The sequence below is a fragment of the Macaca mulatta genome, chromosome 7 (assembly GCF_049350105.2).
Source record: "Macaca mulatta isolate MMU2019108-1 chromosome 7, T2T-MMU8v2.0, whole genome shotgun sequence".
NCBI lineage: Eukaryota > Metazoa > Chordata > Mammalia > Primates > Cercopithecidae > Macaca > Macaca mulatta.
This window is the reverse complement of record NC_133412.1, coordinates 36,921,637-36,938,022: the sequence shown is the minus strand read 5'-3', so window position 1 is coordinate 36,938,022 and position 16,386 is coordinate 36,921,637. Positions and strand designations below refer to the sequence as shown.

The 16,386-nt window shown below is 44.6% G+C and overlaps 1 protein-coding gene across 6 annotated transcripts in view; it reads right to left on the bottom strand.

Annotated features, from left to right (window-relative positions):
- The window catches only part of GCNT3 (glucosaminyl (N-acetyl) transferase 3, mucin type), a 79,644-nt gene that overhangs the window by 6,544 nt on the left and 56,714 nt on the right, over positions 1–16,386 (bottom strand). For 3 of the 6 annotated variants that reach the window (XM_015142345.3, XM_077937951.1, XM_077937953.1), the window contains exon 1: positions 1,410–1,607. The exons of 2 other annotated variants lie outside the window; for them this stretch is intronic. The gene's annotated coding sequence lies outside the window, so the exon portion shown is untranslated. Of the gene's footprint in view, positions 1–1,409; positions 1,620–16,386 lie in introns of those variants that run through there. One more of the 6 variants, XM_015142346.3, reaches the window with a different exon arrangement.

Below are 16,386 nucleotides of genomic sequence, written 5' to 3'. Positions count from 1 at the left end.
AGTTGCTTATGTGTTAAATATTTGTTAATATCACATTAACAAATCGTGGCTCTATTTTGTTGACATGATCTACCTTACAGTAATGCCTAGTACCTAGTCGTAAAGCCCAGTGTGGGACTCAGCCTGAAAAAGCTAGGTCTGAATCCTGGCTCTGCCGCATTCAACCTGAATGATCTGCAGCAAATTCATTCATCAATCTGTATTTTAGTGACTTCCTTTGCATAATAGAGTCTAATACTAACACTGGTTTTGTAGGACTATTGAAAAGATTAAAGAAGATACATATGAAGGACCAGACAAATGTAGCCTGGTACTTGGCAGCCCCTCAGTGAAGGTTATCATTAAATAGATCCAGTGCTAGCCCACAAAGACCTATTTTACTGACAAAATTACTCAAGGTGGTTACAAGTAGCATTCCTGAGCTCTGGACCAAGCAGAAGTGTTAATGCTTATGATGTAGTGAGGAAAAGGCCTAAGAATTGCCCTCCATCTCTGTGCTCTATGGAGAGACCCTATTGTAAGTTGTCACCATCAGCACCTCAGGGAGAACAAGACCAGGGATGAGCTGCAGCTGACCCCAGGGAGGTACAGGAGAACGGACAGAATGGCTGCAGAAGGGCACAGGAAGATCAGGGGTGAGGCAACCTGCAGAGATCAGGCAAGCATTCAGAAAGATGGCCAGCAGCTTCCACACCTTAATTCCATGCTAGCCCTGAAGAACATACAGGACACTTGGCAAGAGGGAGGAAGGGCGCAGTCCCAAACTGCCTGGGATGCCAGGCACATTTCAAGGCAAAAACTTAAACCTGGGGTATGTGGCTTTTCAAAGGGTTCCTTTTACCCCTGCTAAGGACAAAAAGTACAGCCAGATGATGCTGAAAGCAAATTTATCCAAGAGCCCAGGAGTCATGAAGCTATTTAGACATCCCAAGAACTGAAAGGATGACCTTCACCTCCCTCAGTAACCAAAATATAAAAGTAACATAGTATAAGTAAGTCCAACCCAGTCCTGAGTTTTCCCACAATGACTAGTACTATGATGCTGTCTTTGAAATAGCAAACTCTTCCCACTCAGACTCCTCAATCTTTTTCTCCTAACCATGAGTTCAGGCTTCCTATGGGCCAATAGCTTTAACTTCATCCCTTGAGCTTTGAATGATAAATCCTTGTAAGTCTGTGGAAAGGTCTAAGAGTTCCAGTCACGGGAAAGAGAGAAATTAAGCTAGGGTCATCAAGGTGGTGCTGACAGAAGCCAGTGGGATTTTATGTTGACCTTGATGGAGGCTCAAGGAACTCTACAGTCCCAACACCAGCATCAGAGAAGGGCCCAAGAGGTAGGATTCATCTTAAGCTGAACTTACAAATTAGCTAATGCACGCTTTTACTTATTTTGTGATGGTGGCATTTACCTTTGCCAGGCATCAGCTTGGTCTTCTCATTGACAAGAAGCTCCTTGAGGTCATGTTCTTTATCTGTTTCCATTCAGCACCTACAGTGATCGGTATTAGCAGAATCCCAGGGCTTCCCAGAACAAAAACTGTTGAGTACAGGGCAGGTCACAAGTACAAGGGCAGTTCCAGTGACTTATAGAGAAGAGGCTCTGACTCAGAGAAGCAATGAGAGAGGATAAACAGGAAAACCCAGTTAATGTGTCACTGATTAGGCTGGAGCTAGAGTTTGAAAAAGACTGAAGGCACTAAAGAAGAAAGGGGGGGAAGCGGGAGGGGGAGGGGGAGGGGGAGGGGGAGGAGGAGGGGAGGGGGAGGGGAGGGGGAGGGAGACAGAGAAGGGGAGGGAGACAGAGAAGGGGAGGGAGAAGGGGAGGGAGAAGGGGAGGGAGGGGGAGGGAGAAGGGGAGGGGGAGGGGGAGGGAGAAGGGGAGGGGGAGGGGGAGGGAGAAGGGGAAGGGGAGGGGGAGGGAGAAGGGGAGGGGGAGGGGGAGGGGGAGGGGGAGGGAGAGGGGGAGGGAGAGGGGGAGGGAGAGGGGGAGGGAGAGGGGGAGGGAGAGGGGGAGGGAGAGGGGGAGGGAGAGGGGGAGGGAGAGGGGGAGGGGGAGGGAGAAGGGGAGGGAGGGGAGGGAGAAGGGGATGGAGGGGAGGGAGAAGGGGATGGAGGGGAGGGAGAAGGGGAGGGAGGGGGAGGGAGAGGGGGAGGGAGAAGGGGAGGGAGAGGGGGAGGGAGAAGGGGAGGGAGAGGGGAGGGAGAGGGGAGGGAAAGGGGAGGGAGAGGGGAGGGAGAGGGAAGGGAGAAGGGGAGGGGGGAGAGAAAAAAGATAGAAAGAAAACAAAAGAAAGGAGAGAAGGAAGGAAGAAGGGAGGGAAGGAGGGAAGGAGGAGGGAGGGAAGGAGGAGGGAGAGAGGGAAGGAGAAGGGAGAGAGGGAAGGAGGGAGACAGGGAAGGAAGGAGACAGGGAAGGAAGGAGAGAGGGAAGGAAGGAGAGAGGGAAGGAGGGAGGGAGAGAGGGAAGGAGGGAAGGAGGGAGAGAGGGAAGGAAGGAGAGAGGGAAGGAGGCAGGGAGAGAGGGAAGGAGGGAAGAGGGAGGGAGGAGGGAGGGAGGAGGGAGGGAAGGGGGAGGGAGGAGGGAGGGAAGGGGGAGGGAGGAGGGAGGGAGGGAAGGGGGAGGGAGGGAGGAGGGAGGGAAGGAGGAGGGAGGAGGGAGGGAGGGAGGAGGGAGGGAGGGAAGGAGGAGGGAGGGAGGGAAGGAGGGGGGAGAGAGAGAAGGGGGGGAGAGAGAAGGGGGGAGAGAGAGAAGGAGGGAGAGAGGGGAGAGAGGGAGAGAGGGGAGAGAGGGAGAGAGGGAGAGAGGGGAGAGAGGGAGAGAGGGAGAGAGGAAAAGAGGGAAGGAGGGAGGGAGGGAAAGAGGAGGGAAGAAAGCTACCTCACTGTCCTTGGGAAGGTCATCTAAGTCAGAAGTTCCCCTTATCCACGGGGGATACACTGCAAGACACCCAGTTGGATACCTGAAACAGCAGATAGTACCACACCCTATGTATACTGTTTTTTTCCTATACATACTGACATAGTTTGAACATATGTTTCTGCCAAATTATTGTTGAATTGCAATCCCCAACGTTGGAGTTGGGGTCTGGTGGGAGATGTTTGGGTCAGGAGGGTTACTCCGTGATGGCTTGGCACTATCCTCTCAATAGTGAGTGAGTTCTCATTGGATCTGGTTGTTAAAAAGTACATGGCACCTACCCCACCTCTCTACCTCTCTCTCGCTCATTCCTGCTTTTTCCACGTAATACATAAGCTCCTGTTCTTGCTATGTTAGAAGCCTGCTCCCTCTTTGCCTTCTGCCATAAGTAAAACCTCCCTAAGACCTCCTCAGAAGCTAAGCAGATGCCAGCTCCACACTTGCACAACCTGCAGAACCATGAGCCAATTAAACCTCTTTTCTTTATAAATTACCCAGTCTCTGGTATTTCTTTATAGCAATGCAAGAACAGCCTGACACATACATACCTGTCATAAAGCTTTATAAATTATGCACAGCAAGAGATTAACAATAACTAATAAAACAATTGTAACAGTATATTGTAGTAAAAGTTATGTGTGTGTTTTTGGACCATTGTTGACTGCGGATAACTGAAACCATGGTAAGTGAAATAGAATAAGGGGGGACTACTGTGCTGGAATCGTGGAAATATGACTTGTTGGTAATGTTGGGGGTCAGAAGCTGATGTTCCAAAAATGACACACTGACCTACTGAAGGAGCCTCAATTTCCAACCCTCCCACCATCTCTGAAGCTGAATTTCTATTATCTGCCAAAAATCCAGGCCCACCAAGAACAATTGTTTTTCTCTTCCCCTCCCTGAAGACCAAGGGTGTAACCACACCTGAACAGACATGTTCACACGATAACGCTCAAGTTAATCTCTGTTCCCTGATCCATTCATTCTCTCTAGTAAACCCCTCAACAGAATTCTTCTTCTCCTCTCCCCTCCCATAACCTATGTTGGCAGGGTGGCATATAATCTTCAGAATCTCCTTGCAGGGTGCTAACCACTCTGTGATTCTCCCCAGGTGTGAGTTAATACCATTTGCAGGCCCCAATGAACCTGCCTTTTGTGAGCTGTGAGATGATTTTGCAGTGAACCCTCAAAGGATAGGGAGCTTTCCCTTGGCCTTCACAGAAGCTACTAGAATAAATGGATAGAAGTTCCCTAAAGTAAACTATATGCAAAAATGTGATGCTACAGAGCTGAAGCTAATAGAAACCCAAACAACTTTTTTTTTTTTCTTTTGGAGACAGAGGTTTTGCTCTTGTTGCCAAGGCTGGAATGCAATGGCGTGATCTCGGCTCACGGCAACCTCTGCCTCCCGGGTTCAAGCAATTCTCCTGCCTCAGCCTCCCCAGTAGCTGGGATTACAGGCTTGTGCCACCACGCCCGGCTAATTTTGTATTTTTAGTAGAGAACAGGTTTCTGCGTGTGGGTCAGGCTGCTTTCGAACTCCCGACCTCAGGTGATCCACCCACCTCAGCCTCCCAAGGTGCTGGGATTATAGGCATGAACCACCGTGCCTGGCCCCCAAACAACATTTTTAAAGGGATTAATTTTGTTTAGGAACCATTCTCAGTTTGAGATGGGATTTACAGACATGCTAATGAAATTAAGATGCCTCATGATGACTGGGTGTGGTGGCTCACCCCTGTAATCCCAGCACTTTGGGAGGCTGAGGTGAGAGGATTACTTGAGGCCAGGAGTTTGAGACCAGCCTGGGCAACATACCAAGACTCCTATCTTTTAAAATAGAACAAATTTTGTTTAAAAAGATGCCTCCTATTGTGTCATTAGGAATCAACTTCTAAATGCAACCAATAACAAATGGTACGTAAGATGGCGCCATGTTTTATTAATTTATAAATTCCATTTAACAATTATTTATTAGCCAGGTGCGGTAGCTCGCACCTGTAATCCCAGCACTTTGGGAGGCTGAGGCTGGTAGATCACCTGAGGTCAGGAGTTTGAGACCAGTCTGGCCAACATGGTGAAACCTCATCTCTACTAAAAATATAAAAATTAGCTGGGCATAGTGGTGGGAGCCTGTAGTCCCAGCTACTTGAACCTGGGAGGCAGAGGTTGCAGTGAGCTGAGATTACACCACTGCACACCAGCCTGGGCAACAGAGTAACAAACAAACAAAAACAAACAAACAAAACACACAATTGTTTATTGAGGAAACTACTAAATAGTAAATACCAGAGATACAAAGTTAATAGAGGCAGTTCCTACTCTCAAGCAGTTGACAGCCTTGTGTGGAAAAAGATATTTGCAAAAAGGTCATTATGATGCCACCTATATTTTATTTATTTATTTTTATTTTTTGAGACAGAGTGTCGCGCTCTGTCACCGAAGCTGGAGTGCAATGGCATGATCTCAGCTCACTGCAACTTCTGCCTCCCAGATTCAAGCAATTCTCCTGCCTCAGCCACCCCAGTAGCTAGGATTATAGGCACCCCCCACCATGCCCAGCTAGTTTTTAAATTTTTAGTAGAGACAGGGTTTTGCTATATCACCCAGGCTGGTCTAGAACTTCTGACCTCAAGTGATCCACTCACCTCAGCCTCCCAAAGTGCTGGGATTACAGGTGTGAGCCACCACACCCAGCTGCCACCTGTGTTTATGATGCCACTTACAAATGCAAAGAGAGATGCATTGAATATACTGAAAGCCCAGAGGGAATCATTAAAAAATAGTGCAAACAAATGAACGTAGGTCTTTGTGAAGTCTAGAAAGAGTAAGACTTAAATGCAGGTGCCTCCTGCATTTTCTAGGGGAAAGTTCTGGCTAGTAGCTATAAGAGGTTAAGAAAATACCCGCTTGGGGCAGCCATTTGGAAAAAGAAGGTTGTATCCTTACCCCACACTATAAACATAAATAAGTTTCAGGTTTAAATCTAAAAACACAGTTCTGAAATTTCTAGAAAATGTATAGAATAGGCCGGGCATGGTGGCTCACACCTGTAATCCCAGCACTTTGGGACGCCAATTCAGGTGGATCACCTGAGGTAAGGAGTTCAAGACCCAGCCTGGTCAACATGGTGAAACCCTGGTCTCTACTAAAAATACAAAAATTAGCCGGGTGTGGTGACGCATGCCTGTAATCCCAGCTACTTGGGAGGTTGAGGCAGGAGAATCACTTGAACCTGGGAGGTGGAGCTTGCAATGAGTCAAAATCATGCCACTGCACTCCAGCCTAGGCAACAAGAGTGAAACTCCGTCTCCAAAAAAAAAAAAAAGAAAATGTAAAATGTATAGAATAGTTTTATGATACCCAAGTTGGGAAGGTCCTTTTAGTATTATACCAAGATCAGAAAGTTATAAACAAAAGAGAAGGCCAGGCATGGTGGCCTATGCCTGTAATACCAGCACTTTGGGAGGCCAAGGTGGGAAGATTGCTTGAGCCCAGGAGTTTGAGACCAGCCTGAGCAAGATAGTGAGACCTTGTCTCTACTAAAAATTTAAATTTTAGCCACAGGTGGTAGTATGCGCCTGTGGTCCCAGCTACTCAGGAAGCTGAGGCAGGAGGATTATTAGAGCCCAGGAGGTCGAGGCTGCAGTGAGCCATGTTCTTGCCACTACACTCCAGCCTGGGCAACCAACCGAGACCTTGTTTCAAAAAAAAAAAAAAAAAAAGAGAGAGAGAGAGAGACATTTAACTGTTTAGAAATCATGAAACAAAATATAGTTGAAAGTAAAAGTATACAGTGGGACTTCTGGGACAGCTCCTTAAAAGCGAGAGGCTAAGTTCTTTTTCCCTCCTTCTTTCATTACCATGAATGCAGACGTTATGGTTGAACTCCAGCAGCTATCTAGGACCATGAGGCAACATTAAGAATAGAAGCCATGGCCGGGCACAGTGGCTCATGCCTGTAATCCCAGCACTTTGGGAGGCCAAGGTGGATGGATCACCTGAGGTCAAGAGTTCGAGACCAGCCTCGCCAACATGGTGAAACTCTATGTCTACTAGAAATACAAAAAAAATTAGCCAGGCATGGTGGCAGGTGCCTGTAATCCCAGCTACTCAGGAGGCTGAGGCAGGAGAACTGCTTGAACCTGGAAGGCAGAGGTTGCAGTGAGCCAAGATTGCGCCACTGCACTCTAGCCTGGGCAACAGAGTAAGACTCCACCTCAAAAAAAAAGAAGCCATGAGCTAAAAGATAGTAATGCCATAGAGCCACTTCACCAGTTCTGAACTGCCTCCTCCTAGGCTTTATTTGGGTAAGATAGAAACAATTCTTACTGTTAAAATAAAGACCTTAGACAAATTTAACAGTTTAACTGAGCAAAGAACAATTCACGAATCAGGCAGCTTCCTGAACCAGAGTAGACTTCGAGAGACGCCAGCGCTGTTGTATCATTGATGACTTACGGACAGTGAAAACAAAGTGACTTACAGAAAACGGAAGTGAGCTACAGAAAGAGTCAGATTGGTTACTGCTTGGCATTTGCCTTATTTGAATACGGTTTGAACAGTTGGCCACAACTCAGTGATGGGTACAACAGTAGGTTATAGTCTGTTTACACATTCAGTTAGGTTACAGTTCACTATGTACAGAGAAACCTTTAGGGTAAACTTAACCAAGTAAGAAGGCAGTTTTAGGCTAAACCTAATACTCCCTGATGGAACCATTACATCTTCAGGTCTCTGACATGAGCAGTCATTCATAAGTGCCTAAATCATAGAGATGCCATGTCCTAATGCAGGGACATTTAGAATCACAAGTATGAAAAAAAAGAAAAGCACATGTTTCTGAAACGGCTTTTGCAAATAAATGAAATATGACTGACTCCATCTTGCACCTAGCCTCACAAGCTGTCTTCGCTCATTCCTGGGTGTAGCCCAAGCTAATCATGGGAGTAATTTGGTTTATAGTTTAACCTTAAAGTAAGGACAACAGCTCTTACAAAAACTAAACCACCTTTGTAAAACTAATGAAAGCCCACAAGGTTAGGATTATGAAAGGGGCCCGAATTCTGCTAAAAAGTAGGTGTACTTAACAAGCCATTGTTTGGAGGTCACAAGATCTGTAACTTCTCCAATTATGCCTGTAGATAACATAACTATCATAGAACCCACGATTGGCCTTTTGAAATGTCTTTTTAGACTTTTGCATTTCTGATGACTGGCTGACTCCCCACCTGGACCCACAACTCATGACTCAGTGCATGAGGACCATTTTCCACACCCTATGATGGCATCCTCAACCTATCAACATTCCCCATTCTCTAGCCCCCTGCCTACCAAACTATCCTTGAAAAACCCTAACCTCTAAGCCTTCAGGGAGGTTGATTTGAGTAATAACTGTGTCTCCTGCATGGCATGGCCAGCCTTGTGTCAATTAAATGCTTCCCTTACTGCAATGCCATGGTCTCAGTGAATTGGTCTTGTCTGTACAGTAGGCAGGAAGAAGCCATTGGGTGATTACGTTTCAGAGGAGTAAAGAGTACCTAGAGTGAGGCCTATGGAGTATAGAACATAGACTCTAGTTCTTATTCTCTCTACCACTACTTCCTCCACTCTACACCACTATTACAGCCCAATGGGTTGCTTTTGCCTACTACTCTGAAAAAGTCAACACACCAAAAACAGCAAGTATTGAGATAGAGAAAGAGTTTAACAATTGCAGGGCAGCCACACGAGGACAGGAGATATTTCTCAAATCCATCTCCCCAAAAATTCAGAGGTAGGTTGTATTAGTCTGTTTTCATGCTGTTGATAAAGACTTACCCAAGACCAGGCAATTTATAAAACAAAGAGGTTTACTGGACTTACAGTTCTGTGTGGCTGGGGAGGCCTCGCAATCATGGCAGAAGATGAAGGGCAACTCTCACATGGTGGCAGACGAGAATAGAGCTTGTGCAGGAAAACTTCCCTTTTTAACCCATCAGATCTCATGAGACTTATTCAGTATCATGAAAACAGTGCAGGAAAAATCCATCCTCATAATTCAATCTTCTCCCACCGGGTCCCTCCAAAACACATGAGAATTCAAGATGAGATTTGGGTGGGGACAAAGCCAAACCCTATCACAGGGTTTTTGAAGGTATTTTGGTGGGTAGGGGGATGGGGAACTGAAACAATTGATGGGTTAAGGATGAAATTATAGGGGTATCAAAGCTACAGCTGAGTCAATTCCCAGCTGTAGGTCACAAAACCAGTTGAGTTAATTTCTTGAGGTGATATCTCTTGGTCTGCCAAAATACTAAATCTGAAAAATATCTCAAAGACCAGCCCTTTAGGTCTCAAAATAGTGATGTTATCTATAGGAGCAGTTTGGGAAGTCACAATCTTGTGACCTCTGGTTTATGACTCTGGGACAGCAGGCAGCTATAGAAAAGAAAGCTAAGCAACAATTAATGGGCATTGTTTAACCATTCCTATTTTTTAGCAAAGTTCAGGCCCTACCATTGTCAGAGGCATATGAACCAGAGCAACTCCAGCTTGAATAGGAGCTGAGTAAAATGAGTCTGAAACCTACTGGGCTGTATTCCCAGACGGTTAAGGCATTCTAAGTCACAAGATGAGATAGGAGGTAAGCACAAGATACAGGTCATCAAGACCTTGCTAATAAAACAGGTTGCAGTAAAGAAGGCAGCCAAAACCCACCAAAACCAAGATGGCAATGAGTGTGACCTCTGGTCGGGTCATCCTCACTGCTACAATCCCACCAGTGCTGACAGTTTACAAATGCCATGGCAACATCAGGAAGTTACCCTATATGGTCTAAAACGGGGAGGCATGAATAATCCACCCCTTGTTTAGCATATCATCACAAAACGACCATCAAAATGGGGAACTAGCAGCCCTCGGGGTTGCTCTGTCTATGGAGTAGCCATTCTTTCATTCCTTTACTTTCTTAATAAATTTGCTTTCGCTCTGCACTGTGGACTCGGCCTGAATTCTTTCTTCCATGACATCCAAGAACCCTCTCTTGGGGTCTGAATTGGGACCCCTTTCCTATAACACCATAATTCTAATCTTGTGGCCTTTTATTAGTCTTTACTAATACGATTTCAATCTTTCAACCAAGAGGGGATAAGTTTAAGGAAAGGACTATTATGGCTCCACAAAAAATGAGCAAAAGCAATTTAGCCTGGTAGAAGCAAGATGGAGTAAATTATGTTTGCTTTCCCTTACTACTTGTAATTTTTGCAAAGGCAGTTTCACTACAACCATCTTTTGTTTCTTATTTTTAAGAACACATTTCAGGAAAAAGTCCAGAAAGTAATGCGTCAAAACATTAATCACTGACTTCTGTGATTACTGCCTGTTTCATCAGTTTTGCAACTTATCTAGAATGCACATACTTTTTGTTCTCTAGCCCTACATCATCATTTAGCATTATGTTTAAGTTATTTTAAAATCATTTTAGAAAATGCAAAATAGTGCTTTGATTACAGGAGTCAACTTTTTTTCTTAAATCTCTTCACAGGCCTATGCAAACACATCTAGTCTTTATTAAAGAAAGAATTGTGTGTAAGTGGATGTGTGTGTTGGAGCTCAGAAACCAGTACCCCCAAAATATTTTTGAAACCACCTTTGCAAAAATTATAACAATGAGAAAATGATGACAGTGAAATAGCTCTGATCTAACCAACCCCCAGCTTGCCTTTACTCTCCAAACTGCCCTTGGTCATTCCTAGGCTTGGGCCAAGCTAACTTTCAGAGAAATTTGGATTATAGTTTAAATTATAACAGCCCTTTCCCAAAACTAAACCAACTTTGTAAAACTAATGAAAGATACCAGGTTAGCAGGATGAAAGGAGACTGGATTCTGCTAAGATGTAGGTGTAAATGATTACCAGCCATTATTCAAGAGGTCACAAGATTTGCAACTGCCCCAATTACTCCTGCAGTATAACATCAGTATTATAAAACCAAAGATTGTCTTTTGGTTTCACACAAGACCCAAGAATCTTGATTTAACTGCTCCTCTGGCTGATACCCAGCAGTGGACTCAGCAACAAGGGCCATTCTCCACATCCCTATGATTGCATCCTCAATCTATCAGCAGCACCCATTCCCCTAACCTCCCTGCCCTGCAAACCATCCTTGAAAAACCCTAGCCTCTGCTTCAGGGAGGCTGATTTGAGTAATAAAACACCAGTCTCCTGTTTAACTGGCTCTATGTGCATCACACACTTTACTCTTTCTCTATTGCAATTCCCCTGTCTTGATAAATTGGCTGTATCTGGGCAGCAGGTAAAAATAAATCCACTGGACAACTTATCTAGAATGTACATACATTTTTTTCTCTACATGTGACCACAAATGAGCATACCCTTTTAAAAGTATAATGACTGTATCCAAGGATCATTTAAATTCCAAGGAAAACTATATACATATATTTTTTCAGACAGAGTTTTGCTCTTGTTACCCAGGCTGGAGTACAATGGTGCAATCTTAGCTCACCGCAATCTCCATCTCCTAGGTGCAAGAAATTCTCCCGCCTCAGCCTTCCAAGTAGCAGGGATTACAGGTGCCTGTTACCATGCCCAGCTAATTTTTTTGTATTTTTAGTAGATACGGGGTTTCACTATGTTGGCCAGGCTGGTCTTGAACTCCTGACCTCAGGAGACCCACCTGCCTTGGCATCCCAAAGTGCTGGGATTACAGGTGTGAGCCACCACACCCAGCCTCCAAGGAAAACTACAAGTTAAACTCTGTTCCAGATCCATTCATTCTTGACCCTCCCTAGAATTCCTCTTCTCCCCTGTCCCATAATCTTTTTTACCAGGATTCAAGCCCCTATTCCTTCTGTAACCTCAAGATGGCATATAAGCTTCTGTGGTTTATTAAAAGGTTGGATCTTCAGTCTGAAGGTTCCCATGTATACATCTTAAGTAAATTTGTATGCCTTTTTCTCCTTCTAACCAATCTGCCTCATCAGTAATTTTTCAGTGAACCTTTAGGGGACCAAGGGCCTATGGCCCCCACAGTGTGTATGAGTGTATTTATATCTAACTGGACACTAGTGAAACTGCTGTTGCAAAATTGTAACTCAGAAAATTATTACAGTGAAAGAGATCTGACCTAACTCACTCCATCTTGCTTCTAATCTCTAAGCTGTCCTTGTTCATTCCTGGGTGGAGGCCAAACTGTGGGACGAACTTATAGTTTAACTTTGAAACAAAGATAGTAACAGCCCTTTCGCAAAACAAACCCCCTTCCTGCCTGAGGACTAGATTGCCTTTGTAGACCTACCAAATTAGTCACAAGATTAGGAACTATAGTTTAGGAGTCATGCAGCTGGGAGGCTATAAGATTCTGACTCTTCTCAAATTTCTCCTGGGAATACTGTCACTATTGTAAAATCTAAGATAATTACTTGAGATATTTTGTAACCCCCGCCCTTGATAGATCAGCTGGCACCACACAGACTGATAAACTGGTTCATCTGGTCTCCTGGTGTGCTCCCCTGCTCCCCCTCCCCCACACTCAGAAACTGACAACACAAAATGACAGCTTCAACTGCCTATGATTTCATCTCCAACCCAACCAATCAGCACTCCTGACTCACTGGCCCCTACCCACCAAATTATCCTTAAAAACCCAGATCATCAAGTTTTCAGGGAGACTAACTTTGAACTGAAGTCCCCTGTATAGCCGTCTTTACATGAATTATTCTTTCTCTGTTGCAATTTCCCTGTCTTGATAAATCAGCTGTTTCTAGGCAAGAAGAACCCATTGGGCAGTTACTCTAGCAGTTGCAAAGGTGATTTTCATGAATGTAAAAAATCAAGTGTTTTTATAATGATAGCAACTTAATGCAATTCAAACATTTGCATCACCTAGCACTCACAAATTGCCACTTCATTCACTCATCTTATCAAAAGGATATTGAGCCAGGTGCAGTGGGTCGCGCCTGTAATCCCAGCACTTTGGGAGGCCAAGGTGAGTGGATCACTTCAGGTCAGGAGTTTGAGACTAGCCTGACCAACATGGCAAAAGCCTGTCTCTACTAAAAACAAAAAAATACAGCTGTGTGTGGTGGCGCACCCCTGTAATTCCAGCTACTCCACAGCCTGAGGCAGGATTACTTGAACCCGGGAGGCAGAGGTTGCAGTGAGCCAAGATGGTGCCACTGCACCTCCAGCTTGGGTGACAGAGTGAGACTCCATCTCAAAAAAAAAAGGATATTGTCTTTTTTTAAGGGAAAATGATCACCAAGCCAATCATTATATAAAAATATAAAAATGCATTGAATGAAATAACATGTGACACCATATTAGTTTTATTGATATTAAAACAAGTAACAGATACTGGCTCTTCATGCCATCCGTTTTGGTAGTGTTGGGGCACAGAAAATGATTCCCCAAACTATTGCCCCTTGACATACTGAGTGCTTTGAAAATTGATATATAAGTCCCAGAACAAAGGTCTCCCTCTGACCTTCCCTGCCTCCCTGTCTTTCTGATTCTCCTTCCTGAAGCACTGAGAGGAACGCGCTCTCTCTCTGCAATTTCCTTATCTAAAATCATCTTTCCGGCCGGGCACCGTGGCTCACGCCTGTAATCCCAGCACTTTGGGAGGCCGAGGCAGGCGGATCACAAGGTCAGGAGATCGAGACCACGGTGAAACCCCGTCTCTACTAAAAATACAAAAAATTAGCCGGGCGTGGGGGCGGGCGCCTGTAGTCCCAGCTACTTGGGAGGCTGAGGCAGGAGAATGGCGTGACCCCGGGAGGCGGAGCTTGCAGTGAGTCGAGATCGCGCCACTGCACTCCAGCCTGGGTGACAGAGCGAGACTCTGTCTCAAAAATAAAAAAAAAAATAAAAAAAAAATAAAAGGAAAGAAAAATGTTCTGCCCAAAAGAAATCCAGTTGTCTTAAGATCCCCATCCCAGGAATCTCATCAAATAACCAAGGAAAAAAAAAAAAAATCAACCAGGGGAGAAGACACTGGGAGTTGTTGCCACACCCACATAGACTTTCCATCTAACTAAACAAAAAAAAGCTTCTGCACAGCAAAAGAAATAATCAGCATAGTTAACAGACAACCCACAGAGTGGGAGAAAATCTTTGCAATCTATACATCCAACTAAGGACTCATATCCAGAATACACAAGGAACTCAAATAAATCAGCAAGAAAAAAACATCCCATCAGAAAGTGGGCTAAGGGCATGACTAGACAATTCCAAAAGAACATACACAAATGGCCAATAAATATATGGAAAAAATGCTCAATATTACTAATTATCAGGAAAATGCAAATCAAAACCACAATGCGATACTCCTGCAAGAATGGCCATAATAAAAAAAAATCAAAAAATAGATGTTGGCATGGATGTGGTAAAAAGGGAATATTTTTACCTTGGTTGATGGGAATGTAAAATATTACAACCACTATGGAAAACAGTATGGAGATTCCTTAAAGAACCGAAAGTAGATCTACCATTTGATCCAGCAATCTCACTCCTATGTATCTACCCAGAGGGAAAAAAGTCATTATATGAAAAAGATACTTGCACATGCATGTTTATAGCAGCACAGTTCACAACTGCAAAAACATGTAACCACCCAAATGCCCATCAATCAATAAGTGAATAAAGAAAATGTGTGTGTATATATGTATATGTATGTGTGTGTATGTATATATGTATGTGTATATATGTATCTATATATGTATATATAGATATGTATATGTGTATGTGTGTGTATATATGTTACTCAGCCATTAAAAAGGAATGAAATGGGCTGGGTGCAGCAACTCTTGCCTGTAATCCCAGCACTTTGGGAGGCCAAGGCAGGTGGATCACCCGAGGTCAGGAGTTTGAGACCAGCCTGACCAATATGGTGAAACCCCGTGTCTACTAAAAATGCAAACATTAGCCAGGTGTGGTGGCATGTGCCTGTAGTTCCAGCTACTGGAGAGGCTGAACAGGAGAACTGCTTGAACCCAGGAGGCAGGGGTTGCAGCGAGCTGAGATTGTGCCACTGCACTCCAGCATGGGTGACAGAGGGAGACTCTAACACAAAAAAAAAAAAAAGAAAAGAAAAAAAGAAATAATAGCATTTGCAGCAACCTGGATGTACTTGGAGACCATTATTCTAAGTGAAGTAACTCAAAAATGGAAAACAAAACATCGTATGCTCTCACTTATAAGTAGGAGATAACCTACGAGGACACAAAGGCAGAAGAATGATACAATGGACTTTGGGCACTCGGAAAAGGGTAGAAGGTGGGGGAGAGACAAAAGACAACACATTGGGTACAGTGCACACTGCCCAGATGATGGGTGCACTGAAATATCAGAAATCACTACTAAAGAAGTTATTCATGTAACCAAACACGATCTGTTCCCCAAAAACCTATTGAAATTTTAAAATATGATACAATAAAATAGAATAAAATAAAAGTCCTCCAGTGGAAGACTTCTTTTCTCTACCTGTCAGGGAGGCACAGGGTAAGACTGCACAGGTGGGAGGTCGAACAGGCTGATTTGGTTCTCAGTACCTTCCAGCTGTCAACTGGGGGACTTCATCTGCATAGTAAGACAACCTTTGTTCCTCTGCAGTTCCACCCCTCACCTTCCCCTAACTTGTCTCATTCAGCTCCCAAAGAGAATCATTCATAAAATATCTCCTCTTGGGTCCATACGTCTTTCCTCTACAAAGACACTACTTAAGCCTCAACTATCTGGCCCCTTTTTGAGTCTCATACATTGTGTATGGCTTCTATGTCCATATACACATTAAATGTTGTATGTGCTTTTTTCTCCTATTAATCTACCTTTTGTCAGCTCACTGTCCACAAACCTTTAGTGGGTGGAAGGAAACCTTTCCGAAGGGCCCTACAGTATCAAACAAGAATAGTGCTCCCCAACCTGTAATGTCGTATCAACTGCACACTCTGGGTCGTATCAACTGCACACTCTGGATCCCTGGAAAGGTGCGTATGTGTGGTTGTGGTCATTGCCATCCTTCAGGCATGGATCAAGACCTTCTGCTGGGCATGGGCAGACAGTCTACCTTTCCAGGTGGGGAACAGAAGAGAAGAAGGTGAGGAGGAAGAGTAGGAGCCAATCGTGGGCCTCTTCTCTCCCTGCCGGGGAGGCACAGGGTAAGACTGCACAGGTGGGAGGTCAAACAGACTGATTTAGTTCTCAGTACCTTCCAGCCATCAAATAATATAGTTTCAGCTCATCAGAGATGAGCTTTGTCTTTGAGCAGTGTTTCCTACCATGGCCCTGCCCAGGGGGCTCTAGAACAGCAGCTGGAGTCTGGCCTGGTTGTGGACTAGAGTCCATGTTAGAACGGTTATGGAAAATCCTGTCCCTGGGAAACTCCTAGATTCTCCCTCTGCCTCTATTATCTCACTTATGACTTGAGAATACTAATGGGTATGTGTCAGTAAACAAGTGCTATGAAATACA